Genomic DNA, 11,060 nt, shown 5'->3' with positions numbered 1-11,060 from the left:
CAGTGATCATTCCGCCTCAGCCTTCCAAGTAGCTGGAACTACAGGCACGCGCTACCACACCCGGATAATTTTTTATTTGTTGTAGAGATGAGGTCTCATCAAGTTGCCCAGGCGGGTCTCGAACCAGCAGGCTCAGGCAATCCACTCACCTCAGCCTCCCAAAGTGCTGGGATTACAGGCTGAGCCACCGAGTCCGGCGACTTTATTTCTTATGAAGCGTTACAGCCCACAGGCTGGGAAGTGTAGCCTCTGACAGAAGCCAAAGGCAGACAGACACTTTGAGGGAGGGGAGGCTGGAATAGAGACAGGCTGATGGGGTTGGCTAACATATTCAACAGGTTATAGGAATAGCTCTGAATATTCACGAAGGTGTTCCCAACACGTGCATATAAACATGCGTGTTACATATAACCCATTTCACTTTGGGGTAGAGACTTAATATTTAAATGTATTACAATTAGGCCCTATACATTAAAAGGTGAAGGAGGGACAGGAAGACATTCAAGTGTGCAACCCCCGTAAACCGACCAGAACCAGTCTATGGTCTTCTAATCAGGAGAAAGTTACTGAAATTAGTTTCTTGTCCAATAAAGTCAGTAGTTATGGCTTGTAGAACACTGGATCAGTTAGTCAGCATCTAGCAGTGGGTGAATTGCAATTGTTTTAATATTGCTTATCTCGAGGCCAGGGCTTGTTTAGCTACTAGAGAAAAAGAAAAACCTTGAGGTAGTTAGAACATAGTTTATTCTTTATGTGTAGGGGTGTGTGACTTAGCCCTTGCCTTGCATGGCATTTGGTCTTGTTTATAATTTGGCATCTTATTGCCACAGAGTCTGTTCCGTTAGTCTTATGATCTCTGTTTTCACATTAATGCCGGTCATTTGTGTCTAAACCACAAAAGAGAGGGGATATATGGCAGGGCGCAGTGGCTCAAGCCTGTAATCCCAGCACTTTGGGAGGCCAAGGCGAGAGGATTGTCTGAGGCCAGGGGTCCGAAACCAGCCTGAGCAACTTGGTGAGACCTCATCTCTATAATAAATAATAAAATTATCTGGTCATGAGAGTACACACCTGTAGTTCTAGCTACTTGGAAGGCTGAGGCCGAAGGATCACCTGAGCCCAGCAGGTGGATGCTGCAGTGGCTGTGAGCATGCCACTGCACTCCAGCCTGGGCGACAGAATAAGACTCTGACTAAAAAAAAAAAAAAAAAAAAAGAGAAAGAGAAAGAGAGTGAGAGAGAGAGAGGGGATATAATGAGGTGTGTCTGATCTCCTGTCCCGTCATGGCTGGGCACTCAGTTCTTAAGGTTTCTCTGGAGTTCTCTTGGCCGTGAGGGAGTATGTTCAGTGGTTGGGGACTTAGGATTTTATTTTTAATTCTCAAATGTAATCCTTAGAAATCTTGCATTTTTTATTTTAAAAAACTTTTAATTTAACTTATTTTAAAATAAAGATATACAAATAAATATAAATAAAAACTATTTATATGAGTCTATTATAGATTCACAAGAACATGCAAAAATATGCAGAGAAATCTCCAGCTGGTACCTTTCATCCATCTTCCCCCAATGGTAACATCTTTCATGACAATAATATAATGCCAAGGCCAGAAAAATGAAGTAGGTAACTACTGTCAACTAGACTACAGGTCTTATTCAGATTTCACCAATTTCTACATGCACTCATTTATGTGTTTGTTTGTGTGTGCATGTGTATAGTTTAATGACATTTTATCACACGTATAGATTCACTTACAACAAGCTGGGCAAATTGTTCAATCTCATTAAGACTTAGTTTTCTCATCCATAAAATTGGGGTAATACCACCTTCCTCAGAGGATTGTTGTGAGAATTAGAGATAATGTATGTAACATGCAATACCTAAAATAGAGTGAGCACTTAATACATTTAAGCTATTTTTAAAAATCCATAAATATAGCCAGGCTCGGTGGCTCGGCCTGTAGTCTCCCTTGGGAGGCTGAGGTGAGTGGATCGCCTGAGCCCATGGGTTCGCAACCCACCTGGGCAACTTGGTGAGACCTCATCTCTACAATAAAACAAAAAATTAGCCAGGCGTGGTAGCACGGGCCTGTAGTTCCAGTTACCTGGAAGGCTGAGGTGGAAGGATCGCCAGAGCCCAGCAGGTCGAGGCTGCGGTGGCCGGGAGCGGCCACTGCACTCAAGTCTGGGCGACAGAGTGAGACTCCAATTCAAAAAAAAAAAAAAATCCATAAATATTTCATGTTTGTTACATTAAAAAAAAAAACAGAAAATGGAGGAGTAAAAATAAAATAAAATAAAATATGGGGGAGTAAAAATAAAATAAAAATTTTTATAATGCCCTTACACCAAAATAGCTACTGTTAATAGTTTTAAACCAAAAACTTGAGGAGACCTCATTACCCCCATTTCACTGTTAGTACGCTGAGAAACATTATGCAATGTGCCATGGTCACTGAGCTTATGAGTGGGGAGCTGAGGTTTCATGCACCTCTTGCCTACAGGAGCTCACTGCAGGTGGGGCAGACAGGCGCATGAGTGACACCAATCCCAGGTAGACAGTGGTGCTCAGCAGTTGCTGGGCACTTGCTGTGTTCTAAGCACAGCTTGGCACTTTACAGGTTATCTCAGTGCATCTCCACAGCAGCCCTTTGAGATAAGTATCATTCCCACTTCTGAATGAGGAAACCGAGACTTAGAGAGGTATCTTGCCCAAAGCAGAGCTAGGGGCTGGTGCACCCAGGGTTCAAAAAGGGGTCAGTCCGATGCCTCAGTCTGAACTTTAAAGCCTTTGCTCTAAGGTTTGCAGACAGTATGCTAGGGGAGTGGGTGTTGAGGGAGAGTCTCTTCACTTAGTGCTTTGGACCTCTCTGACCCTAGAGCTGGAGTGCCCTTCTCTGATCCCATCTTGATCCCAGGCCACCAAGATCCAGCCAAGAAATGGAGTGGGCTCTGATAGCTGGAGCCTGCTTCAGCTCCTCACAATGCCCACACCTTTACAAAGGTGAAGCCTTTGCAGTGAAAGAGGACGAGGTATCAGGGAGCTTGAATCTGCAGGACAAGACCTCCTGAGTCCACCATAAACTGCTCTGACTCAGGCTTTCCAGACCTTCTGACCTAGACTTCGAGATTCAGTATAGGGAAGAAAAGTGTGGGTATATGATATTTGAGTTTCACATTCATTATTTATGCTCCCCTGCTTCCAGAAAAGATTTAAAGGTGGCTTACAACAAAAGACATAGGCACAAGTAAATATTTAAAGAATATTAAAGAGCCTGATAATGAAATCAAATTGGAAAAGAAAGATATTGTCTTCAAAATGCGGGGCTAGGGATAACCACTGCAACTGAGCCCAAAACTTAACTGTGAGTTTCCCGGCAGTTGAGACAAAAAAGGGAACATGAATTCCATACCTGTCATTATACAATTAAAGGAAGTACCTATACCAGAGAATCATAACAGCCAAGACTACACTACAAGAGGGACTTATTACATGGGACCTTAGATGGACTAGTATCTAGAACAGCACTTTCACAAAGGATACAACAAGACTTTTCTTGTGAGTGCCTCTTGTGTCAGTTCTCAACCCTTTCAGAATCAATATTTTCTTTTTTATAACAAATATGTTATTAACAACCCTTTACTGTCCTGAAATGAAGCTTAAAGATAGTATCCTATAGTACATTTACTCTTTTAAAAAATCAATACCCTAATTAATATAAAGGATAAAATGATTTTTAAAATAATATATATATTTTTTTGAATTGGAGTCTCACTCCGTCGCCCAGACTGGAGTGCAGTGGCCGCTCCCGGCCACCGCAGCCTCGACCTGCTGGGCTCTGGAGATCCTTCCGCCTCAGCCTTCCGAGTAGCCGGAATTACAGGCATGCACTACCACGCCCGGCTGATTTTTTGATTTATTGTAGAGATAAGGTCTCGCTGCCCAGGCGGGTCTCAAACCCGCGGGCTCAGGCAATTCACTCACCTCAGCCTCCCAAAGGCACGGGATTGCAGACTGAGCCACCGAACCCGACAAAATAATATTATTTTAATATACAAATACTCCATCACAACTACTCTAGAAATCTCCATGTAGTAGCCCATTGCAAAGACTTACACAAACTTGCCTTGAATGTGACAGCTATAAATACTGGCTGATACAGGTGTGTTGTACTGGTAACTCAGATATCACCAAAATGAGTAATTCATGTTATTTTATTCCTAGAAAAATTAGTGCAAAAACTCTATGTTTCTGTAAATTAGAAGTGATTCGAGGCTCAAGTAATTACAAGAAAGCTTTTCACCAATATGAGTTATCTGGAAGAACACTCAAAAGCAGTATGAAATGTGGGGTAATTCTTAATGGTGTGAGCTTGACCACTTTCCTCCCAAATGCCTGGGGACTCCCTAATGTGACAACTGAAAACTCTCTTGCAAATTCCCAGAATGTCCCCTAGGGGGCAGTATGTCTTTCTCTGGAAGCCATTGCTTTAGATCAACACTCAGTTATATTTTAAAAAGCAAACGGATAACATTAAATTGTTAATGTCAGCTCTGTGACTTCATTTCTTTATTTTTTCTTTTCTTTTCTTTCTTTTTTTTTTGAGTCGTTGTCTCACTCTGTCACCCAGGCTGGAGTGCAGTGGCATAATCACCACAATCACAGTTCGCGGCAGCCTCGATTTCCTGGGCTCAGGCAATCTTTCCACCTCACACCCTGAGTAGCTGGGACTACAGGCTTGCGCCATGCCCAGCTAATTTTTTGGGTTTTTTTTTTTTTTTTTTTGTAGAGAAGAAGTCTTGCTGTGCCCGGACAGTGGCTGCATTTCTAAGAACCAAGCTTGTACACTCCTGGTGCAGAATGTGATGTAACCGCATTCCAAGGTTAGGCACTGGAAAAGTTCACAAAAAAAAGTACTGACCTATTTATATAGAGCTTATCACTTTGCCAAGCCCCTCAGAGATGCTATCTCCTTCAGTGGTCAAAAGAAACCCCTAAGTAGTTTGGTACTCTCCCCACTTACAGATGAAGAAGCTGAGGTACAAAAAGAAAGGTTATTATGCCCTGGAGATCAGGCACTGTCGATTGTCATAGAATTGTCTCTCCAAGTCTTGGCATGACAGTAAACAATCCATGACAGACCTCACTGGCCAGTGCTTGAATACAGGATAATTGTTTCAAGCCCTCATTTTTCACGTGAGAAATCTGAGGCTTCAACAGGAACAAGGGTTGTGTGATGGGGGAGGGATTACTTCTCCTCCCTGATGGCAGAGAATCATCTGTTGTCAGGGGATGGTTGAACGGGTAAAGCCCTGGATCTGAAGATGTTAATAACTCAAAGTCATAGAAATGGGCCCAGATGGCCGGGCTCGGTGGCTCAGTCTGTAATCCCAGCACTTTGGGAGGCTGAGGTGAGTGGATTGCCTGAGCCCACGAGTTTGAGACCCACCTGGGCAACTTGGTGAAACCTCATCTCTATAATAAATCAAAAATTAGCCGGGCGTGGTAGCATGTGCCTGTAGTTCCAGCTGCTTTGAAGGCTGAGATGGGAAGGATCGCCGGAGCCCAGTAGGTCGAGGCTGCAGTGGCCAGGAGTGGCCACTGAACTCCAGTCTGGGTGACAGAGTGAGACTCCAACTCAAAAAAAAAAAAAACAACAAAACAAAACAAAAAAGAAATGGGCCCAGAAATGGAGAAGGATAGCTGGGAATCTAACACATTATAAATGTCCCTCCTGGACGTGACAGATTCCTGACCGCACCCTCCCCCCCCACCAAAAAAAAAAAAAAATCCTCTCCCTATCTCATCCATTCCTGTTCTTCATCCTTTTCAAATGGATCCTGGCCCCAAGCAATGTGACACCTGAGCCTGTCTGTCTCTCTCTCAGTGTGCATGAAGCATCCACTTCCAGGTGCTCCCAGCCAGCATAAGAAGGGGCAAGGGGACTCCAAAGGGCAGGCCTGAGTTCTAATCCAGCTGCACCCTGGAAACTGCCTGATCAAGTCGCTCAGGTGGGGTGAGAGAAGCTAGCCTCGGTCAATAAGCAATGACCCTTCATCCTGACTTTCCACGTTTGGTTGATTCATGGTCAACTGATGCTAGACATACTCTCAATGGAGGTGCCCTTCTTTATTCCACGTCCCAGCCCCTCAGAGCTTGGGGGCTGCTTAGAACTCACTTCTTCTGGTCAGACTGGAAAAAGAAGGCAGCCAGCTGAATCTTCTCCCCAAGGGCCCCATGCTTCTTTCTGATCTCTGAGCCAGGGTTGTTTTCTTGGGTTGAGGTTTCCAAAACTCTAGATGGCCTTGCAGATCCACCATCTCATCGATAAGCATGGCTATCTCCCAGCAGGGACCACTTTATCTCTGAGGACTGCTGGCTCATGATAAAGTAGCATTTTATTCAAGTTCCCATTTAAAAAGAAAAGGAATGAAAAGGTCAGGCTCAGTGGCTCAGCCTGTAATTCCGCACCTTGGGAGGCTGAGGTGAGTGGATTGCCTGAGCCCGCGGGTTCGAGACCCTCCTGGGCAACTTGGCGAGACCTCATCTCTACAATAAATCAAAATGAGCCGGGCGTGGTAGCGCGCGCCTGTAGTTCCAGCTACTTGGAAGGCTGAGGCGGAAGGATCACCTGAGCCCAGCAGGTCGAGGCTGCGGTGGCCGGGAGTGGCCACTGCACTCCAGTCTGGGTGACAGAATGAGACGCAAAAAAAAAAAAAAAAAAAAAGAATGAATGAATGAAAAAGAATTTGCTCATAATAACAGCTGTCATTGAGTAAGCACCTACTATGTGCCAGGCATCATATTCTGCTCTCTACACATGATCTGGTTTAATTATCACAAGAGCCCTATAGTAATAACTACAATTATTATCTCCATTTTTCAGATGGGCAAACTGTAGATAAGAGAAATGAAATAACATGTTCAAAGTAAGAAAGTGAGAAAAAAAAGTAGAACCCAAATTTGAACCCACTACTGTCTGACTTCCAAGAGTGCACCCATTTCTCTAGCTGCCCTACTACCCTTACATAATCTTTCTTCCAGCCTAGTAATACAGAGATTCTTATCATCACCCCCCAGGACAGATGAAGGACTGAACCTCAGCAAAGCTGATAATGTTGTTGTTCTCAGAAGCAGAGAGAGGGTGGCTGTCATCTCCTCCATTTGCCCGGGGTCATGCTGAGCTTAAGAACACAAGACCAGGTAACAGAAGGGATTCAAACTGAGGCTGAAATACTCGTTAGCTTTGGCTGTTATCTTTTTGGCTTTAAGATGGGGATGGTGATAATAACAGTATCTAGTTTTAGGACTGTTTGTAAGGATTGAGCTAGATAAAGAATGTGAAGTTCTGAGGACATGGGAAATGTCATTACTTAAAGCTCATCTGTCTTTGCCTCAGAGGTTTAGATTGTGTTCAGATGTTTGACATGTTACCCTAATTAATTATGTGTACCAGTGCTTCTGAACCTGGCTGATGTCAGAATTATCTGCCTTAAACATACCCCATAGCCGGGCTTGGTGGCTCAGCCTGTAATCCCACGCCTTTGGGAAGCTGATACAAGTGGATTGCCTGAGCCCGCGGGTTCGAGACCCACCTGGGCAACTTGGCAAGACCTCATCTCTACAATAAATCAAAATGAGCCGGGCGTGGTAGCGCGCGCCTGTAGTTCCAGCTACTTGGAAGGCTGAGGCGGAAGGATTGCCGGAGCCCAGCAGGTCGAGGCTGTGGTGGCCGGGAGCGGCCACTGCACTCCAGTCTGGGCGACAGAGTGAGACTCCAACTCAAACAAACAAACAAAAAACACACCCCATGCTCAGGCCCCATCCCGGGAGATTTTTATTTAGGAAGACTGGGGTGGAGCCTGAGCCTTTTTATGTTTAATGAATTCTTAGGTAATTCTGATGGCACAGCCAGGTTTGGGGGGAACCAATCTACTGGCATAGACATCTCAGCCACAGTGAGGAAAGAACTCTGATTTCTCTTCAAGTCCCCTTTCTTATCACCACCAGCACCCCTTTTTCCCAGGTCTTCCCAGTGGCTTAGGAGTTCTCTCCCCAAATCAAGAACTTTTGGCCTAGCAGTGAGTCAGCGGTGCCTAGACTCTGATGGAGCTGCGTTTCCAAAGGCCTGGGAACCCAGCACGAGCTGGGAAGGGTTTCTGCTCCGGATTTGTCCCCTTATGACTCACTGATGGCCCGGGGCCAGTCTCTGAGCCTCAGTTTGTTCACGGTCAATAGACGATCAATAAAAGCAGAGTTACCCATTTGAACTCTGCTTCCTTTGGATTGTGTCCCTGGCATTTGACAGCCAGGGAGCAGGTGGGGGAGACCCAAGCAGGAGGCGGGGTAGATATGGAGGCATGCTGCCTAACAGTGCTGTCTCACTGACATCTCATTGGATTCTCCCAATAATGGGGAATAAAATACAGGGTATACCTTGGCTTATAACATCCTCTATTGGCTGGGATCGATAGCTCAGCCTGTAATCCCAGCGCTTTGGGAGGCCGAGGTGAGTGGATTGCCTGAGCCTGAAGGTTCGAGACCCGCCTGGGCAACTTGGCGAGACCTCATCTCTACAATAAATCAAAAATTAGCCGGGTGTGGTAGCGCATGCCTGTAATTTCGGCTACTTGGAAGGCTGAGGCAGAAGGATTGCCAGAGCCCAGTGGGTCACTGCACTCCAGTCTGGGCGACAGAGTGAGACTCCAACTCAAAAAAAAAAAAAATCCTCTATTATCTGTCCCTAACCGTTGTTACAATATCATCTCACATCGCTCCTTTTCTTGACTTCTCGCTATTCCTTGAATGCTCTGAGTTGAGCTTGTTTCCACCTCAGAGTTTTTGCACCATTTGCACAACTTAGGATGCTTTTGCCATGGATGATCACAAGTCTAATTCCTTCTTTTCATTCAGGCCTCAGCTTACATACCATCTGCTCAGTCACCAAATCTAAAGTATCACCCTGGGTACTGGGACACATGATCCTATAGCAAATCATTGTATTTTAACTTTCATATCAGCACCTATCACTAAATGATATATTTTTTCTTGCTTATTTTCTTAATTTGTTGCCTGCATACTATAGAATATAAGCTCTGTGAAAGCGGGTCTTTGGCTGCCTTGTTTACTGCTGTGTCCCCAGTGCCTGAAAAGTGTTCAGGGAACGTTTGTGGGGTAAATAAGTTAATGAAGTGTCCTCAGCATGAATTGCGATTGCTTCTTTTGGTCAGAAGGCATCCAGGGTTCTGAGAGGGGAAGTGACTGTCCCAAATCCAATTCAGGTTTGTATCTTCTTTTTCCAGGCCCTTCCCGTAAAACCTGGTTGACACGCAAACCTGGCTGGGGTGAGGCTCCCAGGTGTGATGAAAGCTTGGAGTTGCCCCATGAGCAGGGCTGAGACTGGCTGATGTGGGAGTGAGAAGGCGGAAGGACAGAGCATGCCAAAGGAGAAGCAGGCTGGGGCAGGAGAGCAGGGTGTGAATCTGGCAGCGGGTGGGGGAAAGGGGGTGATTTGACCATGTGTCAGGAAGTGATTCCCTCCACCCTCCCCTGGGAGAGCCTTGACCCTGAAGTGGCTTGGTTTTGGGGAAGCAGGTGGTTAGGCAGCTGCTAAGGGAGGACAAAGGTGTGGCCTAGGCAGTGATCATCCACTGAGATCCTAGGCCGGATACTGATCACTCAAAGAGGTAATCCCACGGTGGCTCTTGGCCAAACAGGTGACAGGTGAGCCTCTATCTGAAACCAGCCCAACCACAACATGGAGCCTCAGACCTGGCCTAGGGGCAGGCAAGGGGTTTAGCAAAGGGAGGAAAAAGAGGCCTCTAGGAAAATAGAATGGTCAAGGTAGAATGCTTAGTGATAATAATAACTGATAACAAAAATAATAGATCACATTTCTTGAAAGCTTACAAATATGCCTGGCACAATACTAACTGCTTTATATGTGTTCCCTCATTCATTCTTCAAAAACTTCTCTACAAAGTAGGCTTTATCATTGTTGTTTTTGTTATCCCCATGAGAGATGTGGAAACTAAGTCTCCGTGAGATTAAGTATCTTGTCTAAGGTCACACAGCTGGTAGGAAAGGTGGGTCTTAAACTCAGTTCTGTAGTGATTGCAGTGCACTGTGGAAACCCAGGCCTGGGGAGGGTTGCTGGGACAAGTGAAGAGGGCAGAGCCAGATTGACCCCTGCAAAGGTGGGGGTAGGGAGGGGTAGACTGTGTATAAATAGCCGGCAGAATCAGGCAGTGCTCTATCTGGCACAATTTGAGGGCTCTGGATGTCAACCCAGCCCTGTGTCAAACACGTCCCTGGGAGCTGAAATATCTGCTGAGAGAGTCATTTCTTTGGGCCAGGACATTGACTCCAGAAGACCCCTGTAGAAATACATGGATTGGAAGAGAAACACCTAGTGCCTGCTGAGATACAGCAACCTAGGTTAGTCAGCCGTGTCCTATGGGAGGGAACCTCATTTCTTCTGTTGGGAAAGAAGGTGGCGTTCAAAGGCAAGGAAAAGTATAAGGCTTGTTTCACAACCTGTGTCTCTCCAATCCCCAATGCCTGGGAACAATAACCCATAGTTCAGAAATTCTAACGTTCCCTGGGGGAAAGATGTAGGGAATCCACGCCGGCATCTGGGAGAGTGTTAACTTCCTCTGCTTTTGCTGGCTTGAGACCAGGCAACTTCCACTCTGGTTATCTCGGCTCATGAGAACTGCTGGCGTTCATGTGTCTAATTTTTAAATGATAAGCGAATTAATTACTATTTACTACTTGCTTTGTTGGTAGTCAAAAAGGTGGGCTTCTGAATCTCAGATGATGACACGGGTGGACACCTCTGGGATGGAGCAGGGACGACCCCAGAGACCAGGCCCCAAACACAACTCGGGTCAGCGGCCACACGGTTGCAGCACGACATGCATTTGGGGAAAGGTAGGAACGGCGCCCCGCCACCTGCCTGCCAGCCGCCCCACCCACGCTCAGGCCGCGGCGGTCCTGGCCCGGCCCCCAGAAATGTGAGTGCCGTCCTCTTCCCCGCCCCTTTCTGCCGCCGCGCCCGC

This window comes from Carlito syrichta, unplaced genomic scaffold (genome assembly GCF_000164805.1).
Source record: "Carlito syrichta isolate Samal-C Ts95f unplaced genomic scaffold, Tarsius_syrichta-2.0.1 Scaffold302231, whole genome shotgun sequence".
Lineage (NCBI taxonomy): Eukaryota > Metazoa > Chordata > Mammalia > Primates > Tarsiidae > Carlito > Carlito syrichta.
This window is presented reverse-complemented; position numbering follows the sequence as displayed.